We start from the raw sequence: 12138 nt of genomic DNA on the forward strand, positions 1-12138 counted from the left end.
ATATGTATTCGGAAATTTGCTCCCGGTTAGTAGATGATGAAGATATCTTAATGGCTTTTTGATTCTAAAAGAGTTATTCATGCTCCAATTTTTTCCTCCTCTGTTTGTGCCAGGCAGTGTGGCATGAGTATTCTGTGAGCAGATTTTTGAAGCAAACAAAAGTATTTGAATAAACAAAGGTGTGTTTGGAACAGGAATCTATTGTAAGATATGACATAAGTCTACATTTTGTTCTGTTTATCTGTGGTTTTAAAAATATTTCTAGACAGATATAAATGTACCTAGAATTATTTTAAATTAAATTTTCAAGGAATGTGGTATTGTGTATTTGAACAAGATATTTATCAGTGAAGGTAACATGGGGAAATTGTAAATCTTTTAATTTTTTGAGGGTTTTGGACAATGAGGCAGTTGAACATTTTCATTGGCAATATACATTTTTCTTTTAAGAATATTTTACTGGAGATTTATTCTATAGTAAATTAAATCTCTTTTCAAATTTCTCTTGGAAAAAGTACTTTTTGATAAGCCTTTCACATCTGGTTTCCCATTTGTTGAAAGGTCATCTTTGTATATTTTAAAAAAGAAAACAACCTTTAAAATGCCTGACGATCATTATATCTTCAGGTTATCTAGAGCTGTATACATTTGCCTTGTGGAGTTTTCAGCATGTAGAGTCCTGGGCACTTACTCTGAATGTTGTACAACACTAAGCAAACTCATTGTTAAATTAACATTTGTGTACATCTTTTCTTCTATCTACTTACTTTTTGTAATGTCAGTACAATATCAGGAAAGTGTCCACTGGAAGTAAAATTTGTATCTCCTTTTATCCAAAGGAAAATATTAGGAATTTATTTTCTTAGGAATCTATTTGTGTGGCAATAAGAGATCGGGAAACTTGGGTATTTTCACTATGCCACAGTTTGGGCAAACCTTTTCTTCAGTTTTGATCTTTGTGGATTTGCCCCCGATTTCTGGTTTGAGTGTCAGGTTTGAACAAACTCAAAATCTCCACATGGTTTCTCATGAATGTTGTGAAAATGCAGACTTCTTGTGACTTAGTATAACACCATAAATTGGTTACAACCTATCTTGAGATAGAAAGATTTGTAAATTTTAGTGGACTCTTTGACAAACACAGACTGACTATAGAATTTGTAATGGAATAAGAGACAAGATGAGTTCTGTTTAGCTTTGGTTGTATAGCTTTGTCAACATTTGACACATCTTGGTCCACTGTACCTGATCCATCGTAGGAGGAGTATTCTGTATATTTTGGCTTGAACCTGAAAGTTTCAGAAGTTCTGGGATAATACTCTTGTGCATGTGTAGTTGCTCCTATTATTTCATTTCTGAAAGTCCTCCTATCTAAAACTCAAGATACAAAGTAAAAACAACTTATGAAAAAATATATTCAGATCATTTGCCACAGGACTAATGCCCATATAAAAAAGTTCCCAATCCACCAACATTAAAGTTCTCCCACTACCCCTACATGCTCTCAGTGTATCCATCTCCTGGGAAATCCTGAGGAAACTGATGGCTTTTGATAATGAAAACAGGATATCTGGAATGTTGAGGACTGTTGCTGAAAAACTAATATTAAAAAATAAATTTATTTTAAGGTGACGTCTATCCTTATAGTTATAGTGCACATTTGGAGCGCAGAGCAGATGGCTTGCTGAGCTCAGAATTATGTTGACTGAATTAGAATGGCTGTACTTTTTCAGAAAATTCTTAAATACTAGTCTAGAAATTTTAGGCTTTGATCTGAGTTCCTGGATTATAAGAAGGTGAAAAAAGACTCAGTATCTATAATGTGCATATGTATTCAAAGGCTGTTTGGTCCTGAGCTAAATTGATTTCTGCTCCTATGTAACTAATATGCTGCAGGCCTCCTGTGAACCAGTTGTTTCTCTTGACTGCTGTTATTATGGCTAAAAGACTGTTTTTCATAGCAGCATTACCAGTGCTCCACTCCAAAGCCTATAGTGTGGATTCATATTTGTTAGGACTTAATATAGGAATTTTTATTTTATATTTGGGCTATTGGAAACAATGTTACATTTCCTTTGTTATAAAATTTGTAACACAAGGCAGCATCAATCTCTGATAAATCAGTCATACCAATCTGGAAAACATTGCTAACATAATGCACTATGTTAATGGATCTTTACAAAATAATAATTTGAATTCCACCATCTCAATAGCTCTGGATATTAACTATCCACTATTTCCATCAGTGTAAATATTTAATACTAATCCTGAGTGCCTAGTTATAGACTCATTTACTGTGACCCTTAACTTTCACAGAATGCAAGAATGTACAATTTATTTTTACGAATATACTATATTGCATTATATTTCCATAGAGCATTGAAGAAATTTTAAGTTTGCTGGTATCAATTGTTTAAAAATCAAAACAATATAGGACAATTATGAAACATAGTTTTCTTGCAAAAGTTTTACTGGTTTCATGTAGCAATGTTAGCAGTGCAATATTGTATTTTCCACTAGGTAAAATGCTTATAAATTAATATGCACCATTGGATTACAGTTTTGTTTGAGTGTTTCCTCTTTTCACGATCTAGATGTGAAAACTACAAAGCTGAATGACCATGAACAAAATAGCCTTCCTAAAATGTAACTCTTGGTTGACTAAATATGCTGATTGATATGAAGGCCATGGGCAGTTTTATAATAGTACTAACAAAGACTCTTCTGTATACTGTAGGATCTACAATTGTAACCTGACTAGCCTGTAAATAAAGAAATCTGATCAGATCAAATGAAATAAAGAGAAATTATAGTTGGAAATTCAGTTCTCTGCAAGGCTTCTGACAAATCGGGGTGAGAGGCAGACAGCAAAATGTGAGGAATTTTGCTATTTTTGAAAAAATGGCACAAGATAGGGTTCCACTGTAATTGATTTTTCATGGCAGTATTTTATGCCATTTTATTACATGATTGCAGGGCCAGCAGACATCTGCAGACAATTTTGGCAAATTCTGCTGACATTTATGTCCCAAATTAGTGGAGTTTTGCTGGACATTACTTTTGACTCACAAGCAGTAAAGCATTATACTTTGGTGAATTATACAATTATGTGTATACAATGTTTTCCTCCATAATTAGGAGGATCATGTATAATTTACCAAGTGCCTCATTATATTATATATTACGCCTTTCTGTGCTTTTTCAGATACAGAACTGATCCTTGATTTGTTTTGAATACAGTAACCACTCTTTCATGTTCCCAATGATCTTTTGGCTATTTATCTTAGAAAAAATTGCAAAATTGTCTTTGCACACAGTCAGCTATAAGGATGCAGCCATAAATACTGCAGCTGCAGAATGCAGTGGTCCATTATTGATCAGTCTGCCACTAAGAAAAGAAAAATATGTTCATGAAGTATAAACAGAAATAATCAGTTGGCTGACCATAAGAAGAGAGGCTGCTTGCCAAGTTGGTACCTACCCTTTCTATTATCAGATATGGCTCTATTATCAAATATGGGTTTAGGCCACCTGTGCACTCCTTCCTCATTGTTAGATCACTCACAAGGGGCATCTAGCCCACTGCATTGAAGACTCCTCATGCAAAATGCTGAACAACTTGATCCTGATCTAGCAATGATTGGGATTATTCACCTGTGGTAGATTAAGCATGTGCTTAGCTGAACTGGGGCCAGAGTGCTCAAATTTTTGAAGTATCTCACTCTAAAAGCTTACATTGTATTTTAAGAAGTTGACTGAAATTTAATGTTGTTTCAGGTACCAAGAAATAGTTTTGTAAAACATTTCCGTCATGCAGTAAATTTTCAAATCACCTCTTAACTTTTTTACTTCAAGTACAATATAAATATGCTACTCAGGGCTGTATTATGTAAATTCAAGTTTTAGAATAATGTAAAGAGCACTTTCTGTCTTCAGCAGCATGAACAAAGTCCTTTAAACCAACCATACATAGTAAAATGCAATATCAGATATGTGCGGCTAGCTATTGTTTTTTGGGCAATGAGATCTTTAGTCTCGTCCCAAAATAGAATCCTCATTTTAGGCAGAGGAACATTGGATTAGCTTCTACTGGCCTGCTTGTATACATGGATGTTTCCTTAAGCAGGAGATGTGTATTCCTGGAACAAAACTATGTAGCTCTTATTCTCCTCTTTCTAATGCCACAAGTGACTTTACCTTCATCTTATGTGGGGTACTAATTATAATTCTGCCTTTCAAACGCTTTCAGTTACTGTCCAGACTTCCACTAAGAGAATAAATTAGTATATAATACTTCCAGCAATCATTTTATCACAGTAACCAGTGTATTACTTTGTGACAAGTCTCTCTCACACGGCATCAGAGCTGAGTGCTCTTATATGGCTACTTGCATCTGTCTGCAATGATTTAAAGTATTTTAACAAACAAAACCAGAATAATTTGTATTTTTAAATTATTTTAAATCACATGGTGTGATGAAAAATTTAAACTGTAATATAATGTTCCGTCACTAGGTGGAGCTGTAAGAAGTACACCGCAGCACATCTTTAGGGATTGCTGGGGACAGTCTTTTTGTAAATACTTTTACAATAAAGTTGTTGCTAGTGTCCATTTTGCCTCTGTCTCTGTGTGACTAACCTGACACATGCTAACATTACTAAACAGTGCTGTGTACTGTGGTCAGAGTTTTACAAAATCACATCACAATAGATGCCTACTTTACAAAAATCCGGTGCATAATTTCTTGAGATGAAAAATGTGGAAATTTCATGACCACTTAAACTTGAGGATTCACTGTGTATCAATTATAGTTCTGTGGATCAGTAGCTACCTCTGCATTATCAACTAGAGTTAATTCTACACAGAATCATTCAAGTGTTGCAATTTGGAACACTTAAAAAATTCAACACACAATTGGCTTGTGGCTTAGTGACAGCTCATCATATTAATTAACATCCAGTCATCTTACTGAATGGAAACTCAGTCTGTTCTTTTGGTGAACACACATACTGTAACTCCTTTTGGTGCTGATACTTATTTATGCATGTAGAGAACCTTTTAAAACTGAGACTTAATAATATCTAAAAATTCTATATAATCACCATTGTAAATGTCACTTTCCAAACCAGAATAAGTACTGATTTTGCTGATTAAATTAGAAACGGAGTCTTCATTTTATTCTAGGCAATATATCACTTGCACCGAAATGACCTTTCTACTTCAGTAACCTATTCAATAGCCAACCACTAGCTAAGAACATGTACGTGCTCCTTAGTGTTAATCTGATGATTCAGTATGTGAGTGCTGTGGCTTGTATAGCAATTATTAGAAACAAATGGGTCAGTACATCATGATAGAAACATAAACCATGTAACTACTGTCCATCTTTCTGGCACCCATCTTCCTGGTTTAGATTTTCATTGACAGAGTCTTCCCATATGAGATGTTATGAACTCCACCAAATCTCTTCCTTTACAGAAGTCAGCGAGTTACATTGGGTCCCTCACATTTTACATTGTTACAGATATGTTCTCAGAAATTAGTATTGCATTTCAAGGAGCAACATCAGTACATCACACAACAATTCCAGCTATGGGGGGAGGGGAGGAAATATTCTCTAGACCATTCACACATTTTTGGCATCACCAATGTTACAGCATCTACTTGAGCAAATAATTATAGCAAAATCAGTGTGCTTGAAGAGATGAGAATTGGAAGAATCTAGTTGAAACTCAATCCCATCTTGTTTTTAACTAAAGTTTGGATCTGAATTTGGGCTCTAATTTCAGTAGTGTGTGTGATGGCTTTTCTAGACCACTTGAAAGTATTGCCATATCTCCAGTTGAAAGTGTAGTCCTGATTGAATAAACATACTGCAGAGTGGTTTTCTTTTTTTTGCATGTACTTAGCAGGAATTTTGCTTGCTTACTAATCTTTAGGTACCAGTAATGGGGATGTTAGCCACATTCTCACTAATTGTGGATGACAAGGGAACTGGTGTTTAGAAGGATTGTAACTCCTGACTGTTGGACTTACTGGAACTTAATGTTCAATATCTTCTGTTCAGTTTGACAGGAGAATTTTTTTTTGGTCTGCTGCTGCTGTAAACAGGATATGGCACATAGAAGTATTTATTTCATTTTAGTGGACTGAGAACTGAATTAAAATGCTGATCTAATGAAAACTAGCCAAATGGTATGAGGACTGATAAAGTAGGTTGGTTTTAATGGAGAGTACAGCAGAGTTAAAAATAAATATCAAAGAAGCAAAAAACAATGATCTGGCACTTCCTTTTTTCTCACCCCAAATGAAAATTAATAGTGTACCTATGGTCTAACATGACTTAATGGCTATAGTGTTCACATAGTGTTCAGGTGTTCTGTTCTGTTTTGTTTTTGCTAATAAAACACTTTCAAGTCAATTTTGCAAATTTACAAATAAAAAAAGATAGGGCTGGATGGGTACTGATACATCCGACCTGCCCAGGTGCTTGAAAATAATTTCCCTATGCCCATCCAGTTTTGCTGTCATGCTGAGGGTTGCTATATTTCATCAGTCTCGGAAGAGCCGTTTCCAAAAGCATAAATTCACAGCCCTGGTTATCTGTGATTTGTCATTGTGATGATGCCCTAACAAGTAATACTTCTAGATACAGTGCTTTTGGGACTATCAAAATAAAAAAAGACAGCAGCCACAGCTCTCCAGATGAGGGTTGTTTGAATAATAAAAATATCTACTAAAGCCATATCTTTCCAAATCTTTTTATCTGTGTATCTATCTATCTAGAGATATAACATCATTCTTCTAATCCATTCAGCCCATCTCTGATAGAAAGCTGAAAGACTTTAAAAATTCTGTAATTTTTTCTGGAAACTCCCTGGGTTTTATTATCCCCTGACTTAAACCCTGAGCAGCTCCAGTGCTCTGTTCTAACATTCAGTCTAAAGTCTCTAAACTTTATTTTTAATTTGGTACAATCCTTTAAAAATCAATTATTTTGCTTCACTGCAGCCCAAGGGTGGGTGGGGGTGGGGTGGAAGAACAGTTAAAGCTGTTACCATTAATAATAGGATAGAAGCAAGCACAAATTTGCTGAGCCAATGTTTTTCAGATGAATTGCCAGGTAGGGATATTTTTGTTGCAAGCTGGAAACATGTAAAGTACTTGATTCAGACCCATAAGTGCTATAGCTCCATTGAAGTAAATGGGCTTACCTCCATTTTCACCACGTGATTATCTGACCCCAAAATATTTAAGGAAAATTGTCTTTGATTGTATTGTGCTTCTTTTTAAAAACTGTTTAGTTTCATATAAGTAAGTATGTAGTATAAGTGCAAGTAGTCTTACTGGGTTTTTTTATGATGCCTCAGTTGCCATTTGTTGCTAGAAATGTTTAGATACCTTGTTGCAAGCACTCCCTTATTTTTAGGGTATTCAACAACCCTGTAAGAAAACTGTTGTAATATCAGTCATTTGTTTGTTAAAAAAATGTGACTGTCAGAGGCAATATAGTTTAATGGAAAGAGGAAGAGGCCACAGACAGTATCAGGTAACAGAAAATATAGGAATATTTCCTAAAACCTTTCTATGTACATTACAGATATTACTCATATTATCTAAATGTCTCAGGGACATCCAAAATCTTGAGGTAATTAGATAGTTGGATAACAAAAACTACTGGTAAGATCTTCAGCTGGCATAATTTCTAGCAGTTCCAATGAAGATATTAGATCTACACTGCTCTTTCACCATCTAAGGAGCTGAACCTATGTGTGTAAATTAATTTGGATTTAAGGGCAAAAATATTTTGGATAATCCAGATAATCAAATTTACCTATATAATCATAGTTCTCTTTCATGTTTGCATATGACAGGGATTTTTATATTTTCAGTTCCTGTGGTGCTTTCAGGGTGAGAACTTGCACCGTTTAAAGTAAATGGTAAAGCTCTCATTCACTTCAGTGGGGCCAGATCAGGTACATATAGAGATCGTAGTGTCTACCGTTACATTTTATACCATAGGTAGCCACCTTACTTGTTTGAGAATTAATGCTATGCTTTCTTATGGTATTTTCCTTGGTTGGCTATAGGATATCTTCATGGCATATGTGCAGGATTTATTTTCTAGAATATAGGTTTTGCTATAGCAATTAGATGCTATACAAGTGACTGACAAAGATAAGGCAGAGGGCATTAGGTACTACTGATTTGATAACCAGCTGTCAAATAGTTGCACTAAAGATAATTTTCTGTTACCTTTATCAACTTTTTAATATTTTTCAATTTTTAGACACAGTTTGGATTGATTTTTATAGCATAACTTCCAAACCATTCTAAACCACAGCCATTAAAGAGTTTGCACCTCCCCTTGTTATAAGACCTAAATATCTCCAGCAATAGAGCAGTGCTTGTTTACAACAGAACACGTTTCCTGGATCTGAATGATAAAGTAAAGAAGATCTTGTTGCCACTCTTAGTTTGTGACACACGTGCACTTCTGAGCAAGCACTGCGGTAATGTAGATTATTTTAGTTTTTATAGTCTTCTTATTACTACACTTATTACATTCAAGTCTTCTGTAAACCAATACAAGCCACTAAATCAAGCCACTTCATAATAAAGTATGTATTCAACATAGTTACATCTAGCTGCATAGCCAAATTTTGCTCATTTCACTCATATTGGTAGTTCTGTATGAGTCACACTAGATGAAATTGGCCCAAAATCAATTGTGATATTTCAGTGTGATATTTCACACTGCATAAATGAAAAATATGCAGATAATGTTGCAATCTTTACTGAGAATATGCCTAGCTGCTATGTTTCAATTGTTGTAAATATTTTAATAACACTTAGCATTTACACAGTGATTTATATTTTAAACAGTTATACAAATACTAATTGTGTATTTAAAAATACTTTCTGTAGATACTTAAAATGTAAAGTAAGAGGAATAAAATTATGTTGTCTTATGCATTTTGTATGTATAAAAACTCCATTAATCATTTTACTATATGCATATAATCTAAATATTCTAAAGGAAAGTTTGGTCTACCTTTAAAATTTGATTGGCCAAATTGTGCTCTTACTTATATGGGGAGCTAAGTGAAATAATTTGTCTTAATATTTTCAAAGTTGGGAAATATTTCCAAAGCTGATTAGTTGCCCTTTTCTTGGACAACTTCGTTACTGTACAATAACAGAAATAAGGCTACATTCGATTCTCAATTGCACATCTACAACCCATTGTAGCTAATGGGTTTTAGGTGTGTAACTGAGCAGAACATTTGTGGAAAAGCCTGTTGGCATTCTCTTGCTACTAACAAATGATAAGGGAAACATGTTTCAAAGCATGTAAAATTCATTGATCCTGTGACTGTTTTCTGTTGCAGTGATATATTATTAATTAGAGTTATTAGAATTACATTAATTTAGACTGTAGGCGGCACCATGTTTCAGTGAATTGGACTATAACTCAGAATTGGGCAGATCACCAAAGGACAATTATTTAGTCTTCCATGGAGTTGGGTACCTTCTACAAAGGCAAGGTAATAGTCTGGGATGGTAAAATGCCCCAACCCTTTTGTTTTTGCTTTTTCTTAAAATTTATTTGTGCTTGGGTTAATGTGGTCTGGATATTTAATAGGAATTTTTTCAAGACACTGTTGGAGGTTAGAAAAAGCAGATTCTGTCAGAAAAAAACACCATATTTTTTTAATCCATTCAAATCATCATCTGACCTATTTTGCTGTGACTTTTTTTTAACACAATTCTTGTCAACTGATATTTCTACACAATGCCTGAGGAATTATAGCAAAGACTGTTCACGTCAGGAATTTTGAAGTCTGAAATTCCAGGCTGCATCAGCAAAATAATTTCAAGCTACAACTATTTTATGCAGCAGGCTCCAATTCAAACTATATGGCAAATTTTTCTCTGAAAAATTCAAAGTTGCACTAAAGTATGTAAATAGTGTAAATATACGATATCTGCTTGCTAGAAATTGGAACTCTCCCTTGGTTAGCATTCCAGGTTCCTTAAGTAAAGGTTTGACAAAAGAATAATTTTCTAGAACCAGAACTGGAATAAACCGCCATTCTATTGGAAAGGAAACAAAGGGACTACTACTATGGTATTACAACGGTAACACTAGCAGAAAATTCATCTTTTAAAATGTATGTAAATGATGATGATGAGTGAAGAGAAAACATTCTGATTAAAAAATAGACACATTTTATACTTCAGTCTGTTCTTCCTTCTTTGTCCTCCTTTTTTCACACTCCTCCAAAAACAAGAAAATAACAGACAAGCTTTTAAAAAAAAATATTCTTCACTTTCACACTGTCTTGACACATTCAATTACAGCTTATGCTGTCATGGACATTGAAAATCTAAATTCTCATTTTTTTGTAAATAATAAAAAGGGCAGTCTCAGAATATTTCCGAACTGTGGAGATCCAATTGGCATAAGAAAATGTTTAATATTTTCTGAATTGCTTGTGACAAAAGAGGCTAGACCACCCTGCTGCTTCTCTGAAACCAGGAGGCTTCTTTTGCCACTGGGAATGTCTCTGGGTTTTAGCTAACTGTTTTCTTGTTGGGTTCTGTGTCATAACTACGTCCAAGTCTGTGGTGGGAAAAGGGTTTTCTTTTCTTTTTCTTTTTAAAATAGCATGCTGCATCTCTGATCCATCTCCCTTCACGTTTCATCTGTTTTTCCTATTTAGATTTTAAGGTCTTCAGGGCTTAGACTTTGTCTTCATGCATGTCTGCAAAGTGCCAAGTATACATAATGCTATAAAAAGAATAATTACATTAATACTAAAGATAATTCCAAATATACAATAGATGAGACAATACTTCAAGTAAGAATGTGAAGAAATGATTAGTGAGGGCAGCGTGCTAGAAAGGATTCTATTTCAAAGAGTGCTTTTTCATATAGATGAATAGATTTTAAGACCAGAAGGGATTTATCTCTCTGGCCTCCCTTATAAAACAGGTCATAGAATTCCCCATGTTACCATAGGGAGCCCAATAACTTGTTTGACTAGAGCATACCTTTCAGAAAGATATTGAGTCTTGTTTTGAAGATATCAAGAGATCAAGAATCCACCACTTCCCTTGGTAGTTCATTCCAATGTACCCTCACTGATAAAAATGTGCACTTTATTTCTAATTTTAATTTGTCTACCTTTTAACTTCTAGGCACTGGCTCTTGTTATGTTTTCCCCCACTAGATTAAAGAGCCCTTATTATCTGCTATTTTCTCCCCATGAGGATGTTTATACTCTGTTATCAAGTCACCTCTCAATCCTTTTTTGATGAACAAAACATATTGATCTCTTTTTAAGTCTCTCACTGTAAAGTATTTTCTCCAGCCCTTGAATCATATCTGTGGCTCTCTAAAGTATTCTCTCCAATTTTTCAACATTATTTTAAAATGATGGTCACTGCGACTGTATGCAGTATTCTAGTATGTGTCTCACTAGTGCCACATACAAAGGTAAAATCACTTCTCTTATTGCCACTCCTGTATTTATACATCCAAGGATCACATTATCCCTTTTTGCCACAGCATTGTACTGAAAGCTCATGTTCAGTTGCTTGAGTCAATGCTTTCCAGGATACAGTCTTCCATTCTGTAGTTAATGTCTGCAGTTTTTGTTTTTGTTTTTGTTTTGTTTTGTTCCTGAGTAGACATCCTTGCATTTGGCTATATTCAAATTAATTTTGTTTTAATAAGCCTAGTTTACAAAGCAATTCAGATCACTCTGTATGATTGCCCAGTCCTCATAATTATCTACAACTCTACCAACATTTGTGTCATCTATAAATTTTATCAGCAATGATTTTACATTTATTTCCAGGTCAGGTTTTAATTAAGGGTAGATTAGAAATGGGAGAGTGGCTTTGCAGACAGGAAGACTGTTCCTAGGGTAGGGTTGCAGCAAGATGGATGTGTAAAAATAAGTGTCTAAAGGGAGCAGTATAAGGAGAGAGGTTTGAGAAGATCATAGTGGGAGGAAAAGAAAATTAGATTGGTGTTACAAAATAGGCAAATGTGTATGGCCTTGAAGGTAAAAATAAGAAACTTGAATCTGATGCCATAAAAGACAAAAAGCTTAAGAAGATGATGTC

The 12138-nt window shown here is 34.5% G+C and overlaps 1 protein-coding gene across 1 annotated transcript in view; it reads left to right on the plus strand.

The window, feature by feature from the left end:
• The window catches only part of LOC137153984 (connector enhancer of kinase suppressor of ras 2-like), a 474493-nt gene that overhangs the window by 63141 nt on the left and 399214 nt on the right, over positions 1-12138 (plus strand). The gene's annotated exons all lie outside the window — the stretch shown is intronic.

The sequence above is a fragment of the Emydura macquarii genome, unplaced genomic scaffold, assembly GCF_026122565.2.
Source record: "Emydura macquarii macquarii isolate MOO-44397 ecotype Brisbane River unplaced genomic scaffold, CSIRO-AGI_Emac_v2 contig_1253, whole genome shotgun sequence".
Taxonomy (NCBI): domain Eukaryota; kingdom Metazoa; phylum Chordata; order Testudines; family Chelidae; genus Emydura; species Emydura macquarii.